The following is a 17,862-nucleotide window of genomic DNA, read 5'->3' as shown; positions in this document are numbered from 1 at the left end:
TATGACAATGGGCTCTTGGCTGTCTCTCAGAGACAAAGCCTGCTTAAGGTGGACAGTGTCACCTCGGGCCTCACAAGAGCCCTGCAAGGTGGGATCATCAGAACAACATGGATGAGGAAGGAAAGGAGGGGAAAGACTCTCTGAAACCAAGAATCCATAGGTTGTACCCTTCTCATTTTCCCTGAGTTTTCAGCCCACCCATTGTCCTAATGACTTCAGACTTTTTCTGGGGTGAGGTTTCCCCAGAGGCTGTAGTCGGTGGAATCAGGCAGGTGCTGGGGTAACCTGTAGGTCAGCTCCCCAGCTACTCCATCCTCATACCGACTAAGTCCTTCCCTCCCCGAGCATCCCCCTTCTCTCCCCAGGAGCCAAATGCCACCACTTCCACTCAACGGGAGGGGAGTTGAAAGATGGGGCATCGTGCCCTGGTTCTGGATGGTCAGGTAATTTCCCCCAAGAGCCTAAAGCTGGCAGAGGAAGTGAGACACATACACCCTGCCCCACACTGGGCAGCAGGGACCCTGAGCTTGAGTTCCTTTCCGGCAGTAAGTGGCTGAGTTCATGTGCCAGGCTGGCTGAGCCACTTCCTTACAGGGAAGTGCTTGGTTTCTTGATCTGGAAGAGGAGGTGGTTGAAGTAGGTGATGATCTCTGAGGTCCCTTCCAGTAATGCATGAGACACTGGGGTCAGTTCTACCCAGAAGACACATTAGCACTGGTACCACTTGGAGGCAGGTCAGAATGAGTCTACCATCCTGTTAAACACATTTTTTAAGGTTAGTGATATTTGTGCTTCTCAATTTTGTGACTAGAACTCCAGGATGTTTCCCACTATCTCAGGGAATTGTATTTAATTCCTAGAAAAAAAAATTAGAATAAAATTAATTTTTGTTTAACTTCACTTTTATTGGTTTTAATAAATTCTTTTTCTTTTTCTTTTTTTTTTTTCTGGTCTGCTGCCTCGGTGATGAATGCTGGTTTCTGCCTGGTTCTTTACTTACTAGAATGAACTCCTACCTCATTCTCTTCGGTTTTCCCTCAAGGGAGAGAATTAAGATTCTAAATTCTTTTCATATCATACCTTCAGTAACACTAGCAATTTAGAGTTAGTAATTGGTAAGTTATTCCTATCATTACACATAACAAATGCAGAAAAGACAACTGTCTACCACTTTACCATCTTTGAGAACCAGAGGTGATAAGTTGGTAGAGTGAGACATCTTAAGAGCTGTCACTGAAACCATCTGATTGCATGTTCATTTATCTTGGTATTCCAATAAATGTGTGTAAGATTACGTGCAAAGGCTAAAAAGTATTTAAAATTAAAAAAAGATGAAAGACTGGCTTCATTTCCCATCTTCTTCAGAGAGCAGGCAGAGTGTCTCAGATGTCCTGACTTCAGGGCAGACATGGCTTAGAAGATTCTGCTCATCCTGCAAGTCTGATCCTCTGACAACCCCTCACTCTCCACCAGGCCCTGGGAGCCGGGTTTTGCATGTTCTCCAGCCTGCAACTGGAGGAAGTTATTTTTCCTTCTCTTGACTCAGAATCATGAGCCTTGGGTTTGAATTTCTGCTCTGCTATTTAAAAACTGTGACTTTTGACTGGAGAAGGGAATGGCTACCCACACCAGTATTCTTCCCTGGAGAATTCCATGGACAGAGGAGCCTAGTGGTCTACAATCCATGGGGTTGCAAAGAGTCAAACATGACTGCTTCCTTGCAGTCTTAACCTGTGAAGTGGAGAGATTTATGGGTTTGTTGTGGGCTTCAAATACAGTGGTATATTTGAAAAGAACTTTGTGAGCTGTATGGCTTTATCTACAATGTAAGGCTACTAATATTATAATCATTTTCCTCCTCCCCGTAGCATTTTGTTAAAGAGGAAAACAGCCCTGGAAGAGCTGGAGAGAGAGATCCCTTCATTTGTAGGTGGAGACTAGTGGGAAGCCTGGATCCAGGCAAGGCTCACTTGCTGGGTCCATCTGTAGGAAAACCATCCAACACCCTTGTTAGTCAGAGGGTTGAGTCAGATTACTCCTGAAAGTCACAATAGAGGCAGAAAGCCAAGGTATAATCTAACCTGGGTGCTAGGTGAAGGGGTGCTCAGGACACCTGTGGGTGTGACAGGATCACAGGATAGGAAATCTGGCAATGAGGTCCCCTCTGGTTTCTTGGTTGGCATAAAACCTGCGTAATACACATGGTCATGTGCAATTTACAGGCAGCTTCCTCTCCAGTTTAGGTAAGTGCTCAGGTCTGTGTGGCCAAGAACCTTCTCAAGAGTCCTCATTTTCTCTCCATGTCCCCACCACCTTCCTCTGATCTCCTGCTGGACGAGTACAATGGAGCAGATCTGGGAGGAGCTCTGCCCACTGGAAGCACTTCCTCTCTGTTTCGCCCCTTCCACTGTCCTTCCTCCCTCCCTCCCCTCTTCTCTCTTGATTTCGTTCTCCTCCACCCTCTTCTTCAAGCATTCTTCATCCCCTCGCCTCAGCAAAGATGAAGAACTGTCTCTCATGGGAAACCCATTTCATCTTGTGGTTCTACAGCATTTCTAGGAACACTAGGATAACCTGAGATTCGTTTGTCATTCTGAGTCAGTCCACACAGGAGTGAAAGTGACACATTTCTCCGAAATGTGCTGGTTTCAGTGGCTTTCTCTCTGGTCCTCCCCCACTCCATTTTTTTCTCTTCTTAATCTGTATTTTCATGGAAAACATGAAGTGATGGCACTTAGAATGATTCAAATTGCTTTTCAGAAAAAGGAAAAAACTGAAGATACCTTACTCCTCACCCCCCACAGATATGCACACACTCACAAAAATGTGTGCACTCACACACCTCTACTCCCAAGACTGAGACAGATTCCAAAATTGGAAGAGAACATGGAGATGGTTCAGTTCAAACAGAGCTCCCGGTGCAACATTCCTCTCTGGAATGTCACTACAGATGTTTATCAAGCTTTAGTATGGTCTAGTGACTGTCTGATCCCTCTCCCTTTCAAGAAATTTTCTAAATACTTGAAACCAATGTTGTGTGCCTGTAAGCTGTTTTTTCCGCCAAAGTATCCCTCTTTAAGATTTTTTGAAATTTAATTATTTTTGGCTGTGCTGGGTCTTCATTGCTTTGTGTGGGCTTTCTCTAGTTGTGGTGAGCAGGGTCTACTCTTCCTTGCCATGCGTGGTCTTCTCTTGTTGCAGAGCACGGACTAGGGCTCAGGCTTCAGTAGCTGTGGTGTGTGGGTTCATTAGTTGTGAAGCAGGGGCTTAGTTGCTCTGTAGCACCTGGAATCTTCCTGGACCAGGGATCGAACCTATGTTCTGTCCCCTGCATTAGCAGGTGGATTCTTATCACCAGGGAAGTCCTAATTAAGACTTTTCATAAGTTACTGGTCTACTAGAAGTTGAAAATAATGAAGGAGAGGAAAAACTTTGTCCTTTACCCTCTTGGATTCAGTACCTTGGGTCCTGCAAATTAAACAGACAAAAACAGATTTCCAGAGAAAGGATTTATTATGTGTGTATACAGAGGCTTTTGCAGAAAAGACGTGAACACTCAAAGATGCAATTAGACTCAGTGGCTTAGATACCATTTTAACAAAGAGTCATAAATGTAGAGACATAACTAGACAAAGGAAGGAGGGAGTGTTGAATTTTTAGGGCAAGTAGATAGTGGGAGGGTGAGTATATGGGGAAAGCTGAAGAACTGTACAAAAAAGATCTTCACGACCAAGATAATCACAATGCTGTAATCACTCACCTAGAGCCAGACATCCTGGAATGTGAACTCAAGTAGGCCTTAGAAAGCATCACTGCAAAAAAAGCTAGTGGAGGTGATGGAATTCCAGTGGAGCTATTTCAAATCCTGAAAGATGATGCTGTGAAAGTGCTGCACTCAATATGCCAGCAAATTTGGAAAACTCAGCAGTAGCCACAGGACTGGAAAAGGTCCGTTTTCATTCCAATCCCAAAGAAAGGCAATGCCAAAGAATGCTCAAACTGCTGCACAATTGCACTCATCTCCCACGCTAGTAAAGTAATGCTCAAAATTCTCCAAGCCAGGCTTCAGCAATACGTGAACCATGAACTTCTAGATGTTCAAGCTGGTTTTAGAAAAGGCAGAGGAACCAGAGATCAAATTGCCAGCATCCACTGGATCATGGAAAAAACAAGAGAGTTCCAGAAAAACATCTATTTCTGCTTTATTGACTATGCCAAAGCCTTTGACTGTGTGGATCACAATAAACTGTGGAAAATTCTGAAAGAGATGTGAATACCAGAGCACCTGACCTGCCTCTTGAGAAACCTCTATGCAGGTCAGGAAACAACAGTTAGAACTGGACATGGAACAACAGACTGGTTCCAAATAGGAAAAGGAGCACGTCAAGGCTATATATTGTCAGCCTGCTTATTTAACTTCTATGCAGAGTACATCATGAGAAATGCTGGGCTGGAAGAAGCACAAGCTGGAATCAAGATTGCCGGAAGAAATATCAATAACCTCAGATATACAGATGACACCACACTTATGGCAGAAAGTGAAGAAGAACTAAAAAGTCTCTTGATGAAAGTGAAAGAGGAGAGTGAAAAGTTGGCTTAAAGCTCAACATTCAGAAAACGAAGATCATGGCATCTGGTCCCATCACTTCATGGCAAATAGATGGGGAAACAGTGGAAACAGTGTCAGACTTTATTTTGGGGGGCTCCAAAATCACTGCAGATGGTGATTGCAGCCATGAAATTAAATGATGCTTACTCCTTGGAAGAAAAGTTATGACCAACCTAGATAGCATGTTCAAAAGCAGAGACATTACTTTGCCAGCTAAGGTCCGTCTACTGGTTTTTCCAGTGGTCATGTATGGATGTGAGAGTTGAACTGTGAAGAAAGCTGAGCGCCAAAGAATTGATGTTTTTGACCTATGGTGTTGGAGAAGACTCTTGAGAGTCCCTTGGACTACAAGGAGATCAACCCTGGGATTTGTTTGGAAGGAATGGTGCTAAAGCTGAAACTCCAGAACTTTGGCCACCTCATGGGAAGAGTTGACTCATTGGAAAAGACTCTGATGCTGGGAGGGATTGGGGGCAGGAGGAGAAGGGGACAACAGAGGATGAGATGGCTGGATGGCATCACCGATTTGATGGATGTGAGTCTGAGTGAACTCTGGGAGTTGGTGATGGACAGGGAGGCCTGGTGTGCTGCGATTCATGGGGTCGCAAAGAGTCGGACACAACTGAGCGACTGAACTGAACTGAAGATAGAACTGCCAGTACCTCGGATCAGTCCCTTATACAGGCAATCCCCAAGTGGTGACACCTTAACTAAGAGGCAGGGTTCTTTGGTGGTACAGGTGTGTAAATCAACATAGTATGATGGGACTGAAGTGAACTGAACTGAAGTGAATTAAAGATAAGGGTAATTTAGTAGGCTTTGTTATGCCGACTCAAGTTGGTGTCTTTTCCATCAATAAGAGCTGTCCCCCTCTTTGTAATATGTGAATTTCCTTTACAAATAGAGATCTATGTTACCTTTACAAAGGGAAATTAATGCCTGGTGTTTAGACAGAAGCCTTCCCAGATGGTGCAGTGGTAAAGAATACACCTGCCAAAGCAGGAGATGCAAGAGACTCTGGTTTGATCTCTGGGTTGGGAAGATCCCCTGGAATAGGAAATGGCAATCCACTCCATATTCTTGTCTGGAAAATTGCCTGGAAAATTCCTTGGACACAGGAGCCTGGTGGGCTACAGTCCATAGGATCACACAGAGTCGAGCATGTTTAGACAGAAACAGGGAAAGGCAGAGAGTTTCTCCTGAGTCTGCTGTTTCTCAGTTTGCCTTCAGTTCAAATTAATCCTTTTGCCAAAGTGGCATCTTTTGTGTGGCATATTCTAATCCTCCTCAGTTAGTAAGAAACTGGGTGGAAGAAGAAGCTTACTAGTATGACCATCAAGTTAAGCCAAGTGAGTAAGTATGCACTGAGCATCAGCCATGGCTGATGTCTTTGTTGGCATGTGGGTGTGCAGAAGTCATGGGTGTCTCTTCTAAAGAGTTTTAGATTCAGAGAGCAGATTAGGAACAAACACTTAAGCTTTTCAGTTTAAAAAGCCAAAGTACATAAAAATAGCCATTCAAGGGGACAATAGAAAAGTTTTCTCCAGAAATTGCTGAATGAAATGCCATGAGAGCAAGCAGAGAGGCCAGAAGAGAGACAGATAGAAGTCGGTTTTGCATCAGAGGAGATGGATTTTGTGGAAGAGTCCAGGAGTTTGGGTGGATCCTAAATCTCCTGGTGGCTCAGACGGTAGAGAATCTGCCTGCAGCGCTGGAGACCCGGGTTCCATCCCTGGGTTGGGAAGATCCCTTGAAGAAGGCAATGGTTACCCACTACAGTATTCTTGCCTGGAGAATTCCATGGGCAGCAGAGCCTGGCAGGCTACAGTCCATTACAGTCCATGGGGTGCAGAGAGTCAGACACAACTGAGAGATTAAATCAGCAGAAGAACTGATATGATCTTCAGAGGAGAAGGGCTCAGAAATACAAAACATTTTGTGGAGCAGAATCTGGAAAATGAGTTTCTTGCATGTGGATGGTTTGGGAAGGTGATTTCCTTTAACAAACTAGGTTGGGACCATGCATCAGATTTAGGCCACTGTCTCAGGGGTTGGTCATCCCTACCTAGAGGCAAGAGTGGAGTACAAGGGCATCTTTCTGGGGCAAGCTCCTTCATCCCCACTCACCACCCCCAAAACTCTGTGGGTTGTCTGCATGGGACTGGGGGAAAGTCCAGGAGCAAACATTGCTGATCCCTGGTTAATGAACGACCCTCGTAGAAACAGCTGGGGAGAAATTATGGTGGGAGGAAGCCAGGAACATTTGACAAACACTCACTTGGGCTTTCCCCGAGCATGGCACTCCGGTAGTCAGTTGACTAATACCATTCACCTCAATGCAGGAAACTAGCTTGTTTTGCTGAGTAAGTGAAAGCCTGCACGAAACCCTGAGTTGCGGGCAGCTTGCTTATGAGTGGCTTGGTCAGGTCAACCCAAAGCAGTGGCTGCTGAGTTTTGACCTGAAAGGACCTCACTTTCCTGGTCTCTCTATCCCTAGCCTTGCCAAGAGACCCTCCAGAGCAGGAGATGAGGTGCACAGTTCTTAGCTTCAAGGGAGTGCACCTCTGAGATTTAAGGCTCTGATCTTATCCCAATCACTTCTCAAGGGTACTTGATTGAATTTCTTAGCTTTAGAAAATGGAATGTGTCCAGTGAGCCCCGCTGTGATTTCATGAGAAATTTCTCATGTCCCACACTTTCTATAATGTTCCTTACAGCAGTACACCACAGACTTTCATGTGAGGAGAATCACTTGGAAATTTTATAAAAAGGAAGACTCTGATTCAATAGATTTGCCATGAGGGCCCAAGATTCTGCATTTATTTTTTGCATATATTTTCAGGCTTTTCTCCAAGTATACATTAATATATATATATACACAAATATATACAGGCATGTATATAGTATGTTTCTATCTACATCAAAGGAACATTCTGCTTTATATGAAGAACTGCACCTTAACATTTTCAAAATTTGTTATGAAAAAGATATTTTTAGTTATTAAATTTTCTTGGAAAATAATTTCTAGTGGCTACGTAGGTTTTATCATAAATACATGCTAACAGGTACTTAACTATTACTCTACTGTTAGAAATCCAGTATATTTTCAATTTTCCCACACTGAATATTCTTGTACGTGGATCTTTGAGTACTTCTCTATTTCTTTAGAACAATTCCCAGGGGTTGAACATTTTTTTAGGTTTTTGCTTTACATTATCAAATACCCTACAAAAGTTGTACCAATATACTCCTGGCTAAAATACCTGAAAATGCCCCTTTTTACTATTCTCCTGTTAATATTTCACATTTAAAAATCTATGCCAATTTCATAGCCTAAATATGGAATTCTGTTCTAATTTACATTACTTTGTTTTTGAGGCTAACCTGTTTCTTCATATATTCATTATCTATTTTCTTCTAATTTAAACATTTTTACTTTTTCTTTTTTATATATATAATTGAGATATAATTGACCTGGTATATTAGTTTCAGGTATAAAACAATGATTCCATCTTTGCATATATAGCTAAATGATCACCATACTAAGTCTGATTAACATCCATCAACTGAGATTCTGCCTTTTTAACAAGTTCCCAGCTTCTAGTTTTCTAGATGGGGGTTGGGGGGATTGTGCTTACTTTCTCATTCCAAATTCTTCTTCTTTTTAAAAATTTATTTTTTGGCTGTGCTGGGTCTTAGCTGTTGCATGTGGAAACTTAGTTTCCCAACCAGGGATCGAACCTGGGCCCGCCGCCTTAGGAGCACAGGAATCTCAGCCCCTGGACCACCAGGAAAGTACTTTTCATTCCAAATTCTTGTTGACCCATTTCTGCTGGCTCCTTTCCTGAGGCTGCCTTGTCTTTCTTTCTGCGTCACTTGGCTGCTATGTGGCCCTCATAGGACTGTTTTGCACATAAAGAATTTTATTCCAGGCGTGGAAATCATGGAAGAGAATTAAAGCACAATGTAGACGTGGAAACAGTTTGAATACTAGACTCAGGAGTCTGTAAAGTTCCCTTGTTATGTCAGCTTCTGAAGTTTCTAACTGGCATCTCTCTCCATTTCTCTTCTCTGGAGTGATAACTCAAGTTCCTGTTAATTGTATATGTAACAATTTCCTTCTCTGTTTCACCCTCTAAGAATAGAACTTCCCTCTCTGTGTTTACCCTGGAGAGAGATGGCTTTTTCTTTGCACTTCCAAAAAGGCCCAAGGTGAGTTCTCTCCAAAACAGAAATACTATCTGGTCTGACAGAAAGTTCACAGCACTCCTGGGTGGAGGAAACTGTAATGTTGATTTTCTTCTTTGGATAGTACTTTTATTTTTCTTCTTGTTATCTGTGTCAAGTACTCAGCACAGTGACTGACACAGAATGAGCATTTAATAAATGGTGTTTCTGTTAACAAGGAGATACAATTCTGGTGCAAATAGCTCCATGGTTCATAGAATAGATTCAGAATTAAGTAGTCCTGCATGCAGTCTGGAACTTTTCTCCAGTAACCTCAACTCTATTCCATCCAGGGTTCTCATGCAGCACTCTGGGAAAATCCTTTCCTAAGTCTCCCCGCATCATAGGTTACTTTTCTCCTTTTTAGCCTTTGCTTCCAATCCTCTTCCTTCATTTCTGTCCCCTTTGAATTCTATCCCCTGTAATTCTTTCATAGGTTCTTCACCTTTTCATCAGAAGATCAGGAATTGTACTGATTTTTTGGGCAATAGACAGATATACACATCCTCACACCCATGGAGGGAAAGACAGGAAGAGGAAGGGAGAGAGAGGGAGAAGGAGAGGGAAAGGAAAAGTGAGAGGGAAGAAGGTTTCTGTGTTTAAGCCCCAAGTAATTCCTATGCCCACAGACATCAGCATATGAAGACCCTGGCAGTATTTGCACCCGACAAACAGTCACTGTAATGAATTCTGATTTTAAACCGAAAGTAGAGCCGTTTTGTTCTTGAAAATCTTTTCACAGTGGAAATAAACTGACCTTAAAAAAAAAAAAAAGAACTGGTTGCTATGGAGTGTCACTTTTCAGAGGTTCTATTAAATATTGGGTTGGCCAAAAGGATTCATCTGAGTTTCTCTGTAACATCTTATATCTTTGGCTAACCCAACACATAGTGGGTTTGAATATTTGACTCAAATAGGTAAACATGAATTGGATACAAAGAAGGCTGAAACTAGAAACAATCTTTTGCATTGAAAGGGAGAAAAAACGATCATGTGGAGTTTGTAGGGTCTCTGACTTTATAGTTGTAAGAATGATCCATGTTTTTTGTCCAGTAGGGGATGGAGAAGATGGTTTATGAAAGGGAATGGGACATGGACTTTCAAAATGATCTCCAGACTGAAAAGGCAAATAAAACATATACTTAATTCATTTGAATGGACCAAGAGGAGGAAGAATTTTTGTGCTTGAGGAGAAGAGCTGCAAGAAAACTTGAAGGTTGGGAATAAAACCATAATGCTTTGAGGCCATTCTGACATAATGTTTTAGCCCATATTCAGGGAGTCTAACTCTAATATAAATCAGTGCTTCAGGGAAATTAGAGAGAGTATTTTAATATCATTTGGAAAAAAAGAGTGGAGTTAAATTAAATTATATGCTAATAGTTTTTGTTTGGTGAATAAGATAGTGAATGATATGATAATAAGATAGTGATAATTTATTTTTTGCATTTAATTCTTTCTTTCTTTCTTTATTTATTTTTATTTTTTTTTAGTTTTTTATTTTTTAAATTTTAAAATCTTTAATTCTTACATGCGTTCCCAAACATGAACCCCCCTCCCACCTCCCTCCCCACAACATCTCTCTGGGTCATCCCCATGCACCAGCCCCAAGCATGCTGCACCCTGCGTCAGACATAGACTGGCGATTCAATTCTTACATGATAGTATACATGTTAGAATGCCATTCTCCCAAATCATTCCACCCTCTCCCTCTCCCTCTGAGTCCAAAAGTCCGTTATACACATCTGTGTCTTTTTTTCCTGTCTTGCATACAGGGTCGTCATTGCCATCTTCCTAAATTCCATATATATGTGTTAGTATACTGTATTGGTGTTTTTCTTTCTGGCTTACTTAACTCTGTATAATTGGCTCCAGTTTCATCCATCTCATCAGAACTGATTCAAATGAATTCTTTTTAATGGCTGAGTAATACTCCATTGTGTATATGTACCACAGCTTTCTTATCCATTCATCTGCCATTTAACTCTTTATAAATATTCTTTAAACCTGTTATATAACAACATTGTTTAACTGGCTGTTAATAATGAGTCAGAGCTCTGATGAAAAGTGAAAATAAGCAGAAAACCCTATAAAATTATTTACTATCTCTCTCTCGGTCAGTTTAGATTAGGGTAAAACTCTTCCATTTAGACAGAGAAAGAATGGGAAATGTATGCAGTAGTTTTGATCTGTTACAACCTTGAAATCCTGCTTGGCTGACACTGTGGGGATCCAATGGCCAGAGCATGTGGAATGTTCTTTGATCATACCCCAATTCTGCTTTTCGAGGGGGGCTTACCTCCTCAATACTTTTTGAGGTCATTGCCTCCACCTCCTACCTGGGAGGTTTTCTCCCCCAATGATCTCTTTGGCCACATCTGAAATAGTCATGGCAAGTGTAGCTCCCTTGGTGCCCTGTCCCAGCTACTAGATGGTTACGGGACTGAGGTTTGGTTCATGATTAATTTTGAGAACTCAAAAATTTCCTGAACTTCTTACTTAAGTCAGTTCTCTTTGTGGCTTAATTCCTAGAACATCTCTACTTCTTTGCTTTTTCATTCCTATAACTCCCCCCTCTCTTGATTTAATGGTAGATTACTAGAATTCTACCCTTAGACCATTTTTTTCTGAGTGCTTTTACCTATGTTAAGAAATTTCCAAATGCTTCATTTTGATTCATGCCTTTAGGAAACTTATTTGGATGAAAGGTTTTTTACCAGGGATTCCTGTCTCAAAGGCTTTTCCAATTGTATCTTTTGCTTTGGGGGAGGGATAGAAATAGTTGGGATTTTTTCCATCTTGAAAGGCCCTGAATTTCTAGACTCTCTTCATTTTCTTTTCTTTTTTTTCTCAGACCTGCCAACTCTTTCCTGAGCTGTCTTCCTTGTGTTACCTTGCTAAATACAGGTGATGGCTTCCAACACACATAGCTGATATTCTATTTTCCAGGGCCCTCCAGGTGGCTCAGATGATAAAGTATCTGCCTCCAATGCAGGAGACCCCAGTTCAATCCCTGGGTCAGGAAGATCCCCTGGAGAAGGAAATGGCAACTCACTCCAGTATTCTTCCCTGGAGAATTGCATGGACAGAGGAGCCTGGCAGGCCACAGTCCATGGAATCGCAAAGAGTCGAATACGACTGAGCAACTAACACTTTCACTTTCCTCTGGAGGTATTATTGGATCTCTAAGTACAATGTCTGCCTCTGAAGTTGTTGCACGCAATCATTTACCAAATGTTTTGCCATTCATAACATTAAAGTGAAGTGAAGTCTCTCAGTAGTGTCCGACTCTTTGCGACCCCACGGATTGTAGCCTTCCAGGCTCCTCCATCCATACAATTTTCCAGGCAAGAATACTGGAGTGGGTTGCCATTTCCTTCTCCAGGGGATCTTCCCAGCTGAGGGAATGAACCTGTGTCTCCCGCATTGCAGGCAGACTCTTTACCATCTGAGCCACCAACATTGGTCATCATTTTTTAGCCTCCGATTTCATTGTCTTCATGGTCTACCACCTGACCACCATGGACAATGCCATAATTTCAGCCTTCTGCTATGGAAGCCCTTCACTTCTAGGCATTAATTTCTGTATCCACATGTATACTGCTAGCTTGTACCAGTATTTCTGATTAGATTCCCCTTTCTTTTTTAAATTTTTTATGTTAAAAAAATTGTTTTTAATTGAAGGATAATTGCTTTCTAGTATTGCTCTGGTTTCTACCAAACATCAACATGAATCAGTTATAGGTTTGCCTATGTCCCCTCCCACATGAACATCTCTCCCACCTCCCTCCTCATCCCACCCTTCTAGGTTGTTACTGAGTCCTGGTTTGAGTTCCCTGAGTCATACAGCAGATTCCCATTGGCTATCTATTTTATATAAGGTAGTGTATGTTTCCATGCTACTCTCTCCATATCTCCTGCCTTCTCCTTCCTCACCCCACTCCCTGTGCCATAAGTCTGTTCTCAATGTCTGTGTCTCCATTACTGCTCTGCAAATAGGTTCATCAGTACCATATTTCTAGATTTCATATATATATGTTCAGTCAGTTCAGTTCAGTTCAGTCGCTCAGTTGTGTCCGACTCTTTGTGACCCCATGAATCGCAGCACGCCAGGCCTCCCTGTCCATCACCAACTCCCGGAGTTCACTCAGACTCACGTACATCGAGTCAGTGACGCCATCCAGCCATCTCATCCTCTGTCGTCCCCTTCTCCTCCTGTCCCCAATCCGTCCCAGCATCAGAGTCTTTTCCAATGAGTTAGTTCTTCGCATGAGGTGGCCAAAGTACTGGAGTTTCAGCTTTAGCATCATTCCTTCCAAAGAAATCCCAGGGCTGATCTCCTTCAGAATGGACTGGTTGGATCTCCTTGCAGTCCAAGGGACTCTCAAGAGTCTTCAATACCACAGTTCAAAGCATCAATTCTTCGGTGCTCAGCTTTCTTCACAGTCCAACTCTCACATCCATACATGACCACTGGAAAAACCATAGCCTTAACTAGACGGACCTTTGCTGGCAAAGTAATGTCTCTGCTCTTGAATATGCTATCTAGGTTGGTCATAACTTACTTCCAAGGAGTAAGTATCTTTTAATTTCATGGCTGCAATCACCATCTGCAGTGATTTTGGAGCCCCAAAAAATAAAGTCTGACACTGTTTCCACTGTTTCCCCATCTATTTGCCATGAAGTGATGGGACCAGATGCTATGATCTTCGTTTTCTGAATGTTGAGCTTTAAGCCAACTTTTTCACTCTCCTCTTTCACTCTTATCAAGAGGCTTTTTAGTTCCTCTTCACTTTCTGCCATAAGGGTGGTGTCATTTTTCACTCTCCTCTTTCACTTTCATCAAGAGGCTTTTTAGTTCTTCTTTACTTTCTGCCATAAGGGTGGTGTCATCTGCATTGATATTTCTCCCGGCAATCTTGATTCTAGCTTATATGTTAGTATACAATAATTGTTTTTCTGTTTCTGACTCCCTTAACTCTGTATAATAAGCTCTAGATACATCCGTTTCATTAGGACTTACTCAAATGGCTTACTGTTTATGGCTGAGTAATATCCCATTGTATACATGTACCACAGCTTCCTTAACCATTGATCTATTGCTGGACATCTAGATTGCTTCCACATCCTAGTTATTGTAAATAGAGCTGGAATGAACATTGGGTTACATATGCCTTTTTCAATTTAGGTTTCCTCAGGATATATGTCTGGTAGTGGGGTTGCTGTTTCATATGGTGGTTTTATTCCTAGTGTTTTAAAGAATCTCCATACTGTTCTCCATAGTGACTGTATCAATTTGTATTCCCACCAACAGTGCTAAAGTGTTCCCTTTTCTCCACACCCTCTCCAGCATTTATTGTTTGTATTTTTTTTGATGATGGTCATTCTGACCAGTATGAGGTAATATCTCAATGTAGTTTTGACTTGCATTTCTCTAATAAGGAGTGATGTTGAGTGTCTTTTCATGTGTTTATCAGCCATTTGTACGTCTTCTTTCGAGAAGTGTCTAAGTCTTTTGCTCATTTTTTGATTGGGTTGTTTGTTTTTCTGGTATTGATTTGTATGAGCTGCTTGTATATTTTTGAAATTAATCCTTTGTCAGTTGTTTCATTACCTATTATTTTTTCCCATTCTAAGGGTTACCTTTCCACCTTGTTTATAGTTTCCTTTGTTGTGCAAAAGTTTTAAGTTTAATAAGGTAACACTTGTGTATTTTCTTTTTATTTCCATTACTCTAGGAGGTTGGTCATAGAGGATCTTGCTGTGGGTTATATCATAGAGTGTTCTGCTTATGTTTTTCTATAAGGGATTTATAGTTTCTGGTCTTACATTTAGATCTTTAATCCATTTTGAGTTTATCTTTGTGTATGGTGTTAAGAAGTAAACATTTCATTCTTTTATAATTTCATTCTTTTACACATAGCTGTCCAGTTTTCCCAGCAGCACTTTTTGAAGAGACTATCTTTGCCCCATTGTATATTCTTGCCTCTTTTGTCAAACATAAGATATCCATAGGTGCATGGGTTTATCTATGGGCTTTCTATCTTGTTCCATTGGTCTATATTTCTGTTTTGTACAAGTACCATACTATCTTGATGACTGTATCTTTGTAATACAGTCTGAAGACAGGAAGGTTGATCCCTCCAACTCCATTCTTCTTTCTCCAGATTGCTTTAGCTATTCGAGGTCTTTTGTGTTTACATATGAATTGTTAGATTTTTTGTTCTAATTCTGTGAAAAATGCCGTTGGTAATTTGATAGGGATTGCACTGAATCTGTAGATTACATTTAATAGTATAGTAATTTTTACAATATTGATTCTTCCAACCCAGGAACATGGAATATCTCTCCATCTGTTTATGTTGTCTTTGATTTCTTTCATCAGTGTATCATAGTTTTCTGTATACTGTTCTTTTATCTCCTCAGGTAGATTTATTCCTAGGTATTTGATTCTTTTCATTGCAGTGCTAAATGGGATTGATTGCTTAGTTTCTTTTTCTGATATTTCATTGTTAGTGTATAGGAATGCTAGTGATTTCTGTGTATTGATTTTATATTCTGCCACTTTGCTAAGTCACTGATTAGCTCTAGCAATTTTTTGATGGTATCTTTAGGGTTTCCTATGTATAGTATCATGTCATCTACAAATGACATTGAGAGTTTTACTTCTTTTTTTCCAATCTGGACTCCTTTTATTTCTTTTTCTTCTCTGATTGCTATAGCTAGGACTTCCAAAACTATGCTGAGTAATAGTGGTGAGAGTGGGCACCCTTGTATTGTTCCTGATCTTAGAGGGAATACTTACAGTTTTTCACCACTGAGAGTAATGTTTGCTGAGGGTTTATCATATACGGCCTTCATTATGCTGAGGTAGGTTCCTTCTATGCCCACTTTTTGAAGAATTTTTAAAAAAATCATAAATGGGTGTTACATTTTGTTGAAAGCTTTTTCTGTATCTATTGAGATTATCATATGGTTTTTATATTTCAATTTGTTGATATGGTGTATCACACTAATGAATTTGTGTATATTGAAGAATCCTTGCATCCCTGGGATAAACCCGACTTGATCATGGTATATGATCTTTTTAAAGTGTTGTTGAATTCTGTTTGCTAGAATTTTGTTGAGGATTTTTGCATCTATGTTCATCAGTGATATTGGCCTGTAATTTTCTTTTTCTGTGTTTTCTTTGTTTGGTTTAGGTATCAGGATGATGGTGGTCTTATAGAAAGAGTTTGGAAGTATTCCTTCCTCTGCAATTTTTTTGGAAGAGTTTTAGAAGGATAGGGATAAGCTCTTCTCTAAATGTTTGATAGAATTCACCTGTGAAGCCATCTGACCCTGGGTTTTGTTTTCTTGGGGTGGCAGGGTGAGGGGGAGGAGATTTTTTATCACAGTTTCGACTTTAGTGCTTATAATTGGCTTGTTCATAAGTTTTATTTCTTCCTGATTAAGTCTTGGAAATTGACCTTTTCTGAGAATCTGTCCATTTCTTTCAGATTGCCCATTTTATTGGTATATAGTTGCTCATAGTAGTCTTTTATGATCCTTTTTATTTCTGCATTGTCTGTTGTAACCTCTCCTTTTTCATTTCTAATTTTGTTGATTTGATTTTTCTCCTTTTTTCTCGATGAATCCAGCTAATGGTTTGTCAATTGTATCTTCTCAAAGGACCAGATTTTAATTTTATTAATCTTTACTATTGTTTACTTCATTCTTTTTCATTTATTTCTACTCTGATCTTTATGATTTCTTTCCTTCTACTAACTTTGGGTATTTTTTTATTCTTTCCCAGTTGTTGCTATTTTTCTTGTTTCTTAAGGTAGGATTGTCTTGCTATAAACTTCCCTCTTAGAACTGGTTTTGCTGCATCCCATAGGTTTTCAATTGTTGTGTTTTCATTGTCATTTGTTTCTAGGAATTTTTTGATTTCCCTTTGATTTCTTCAGTAACCTGTTTGTTATTTAGAAACATATTGTTTAATTCCATATGTTTGTGCTTTTTACAGTTTTTTTTCCCTATAATTGATATCTAGTCTTATAGCATTGTGGTCAGAAGAGATGCTTGATATGATTTCAATTTTTTTGAGTTTACTGGGGTTTGATTTGTGACCCAAGATGTGGTCTATCCTAGAGAATGTTCCATGTGCACTTGAGAAGAAAGAGTATTCTGTATTTGGGTGAAAAGTTCTGAAGATATCAATTAGGTCCATTTGATCTAATGTCTCATTTAAGGTTTGTGTTTCCTTATTAATTTTCTGTTTTGATGATCTGTCCATTGGTATAAGTGGGGTGTTAAAGTCCCCTACTATTATTGTATTGCTGTCAATTTCTCCTTTTATGTCTGTTAGTATTTGCCTCATGTATTGAGGTTCCCTTATGTTGGGTGTATAGATATTTACAATTTTTATGTCTTCTTCTTGGATTGATCCATTGATCATTATGTGGTATCCTTCTTTATCTCGTGTAATAGTCTTTATTTTAAGGTCTATCTTGTCTAAAATGAGAATTACCACTCCAGCTTTCTTTTGATTTCCATTAGCATGGAATACCTTTTTCCATTCTTTTACTTTCAATCTGTATGTGTCTCTAGGTCTGAAGTGGGTCTCTTGTAGGCAGCACATGTATGAGTCTCATTTTTGTATCCATTGATTAGTATGTGTCTCGATGTGTTTCTCCTTGAGTTTACGCTGTATTGGACTCTCTTTGGTTCCTGGACTTGATCAACTATTTCCCTTCCCATGCTGGGGAAGTTTTCAGCAATAATCTCTTCAAAAATTTCTTCAGGGGTTTTCTTTTTTCTCTTCTTCCTCTAGGATTCCTATAACTTGAATGTTGTTGCATTTAATACTGCCCAGAGGTCTCTGAGGCTATCTTCAATTCTTTTCATTCTTTTTCCTTTTTTCGGCTCTTCAGCTGTTATTTCCACCACTCTGTCTTCCAGCTCACTCATCCATCCTTCTGGTTCCATTAATCTACTATTGGTTCCTTCTAGAGTATTTTTAACCCAGTAATTGTTTTATTCAT

This window comes from Ovis aries, chromosome 20, assembly GCF_016772045.2.
Source record: "Ovis aries strain OAR_USU_Benz2616 breed Rambouillet chromosome 20, ARS-UI_Ramb_v3.0, whole genome shotgun sequence".
Taxonomy (NCBI): domain Eukaryota; kingdom Metazoa; phylum Chordata; class Mammalia; order Artiodactyla; family Bovidae; genus Ovis; species Ovis aries.
The sequence above is the reverse complement of the archived record's forward strand: the minus strand, read 5'-3'. Positions refer to the sequence as shown.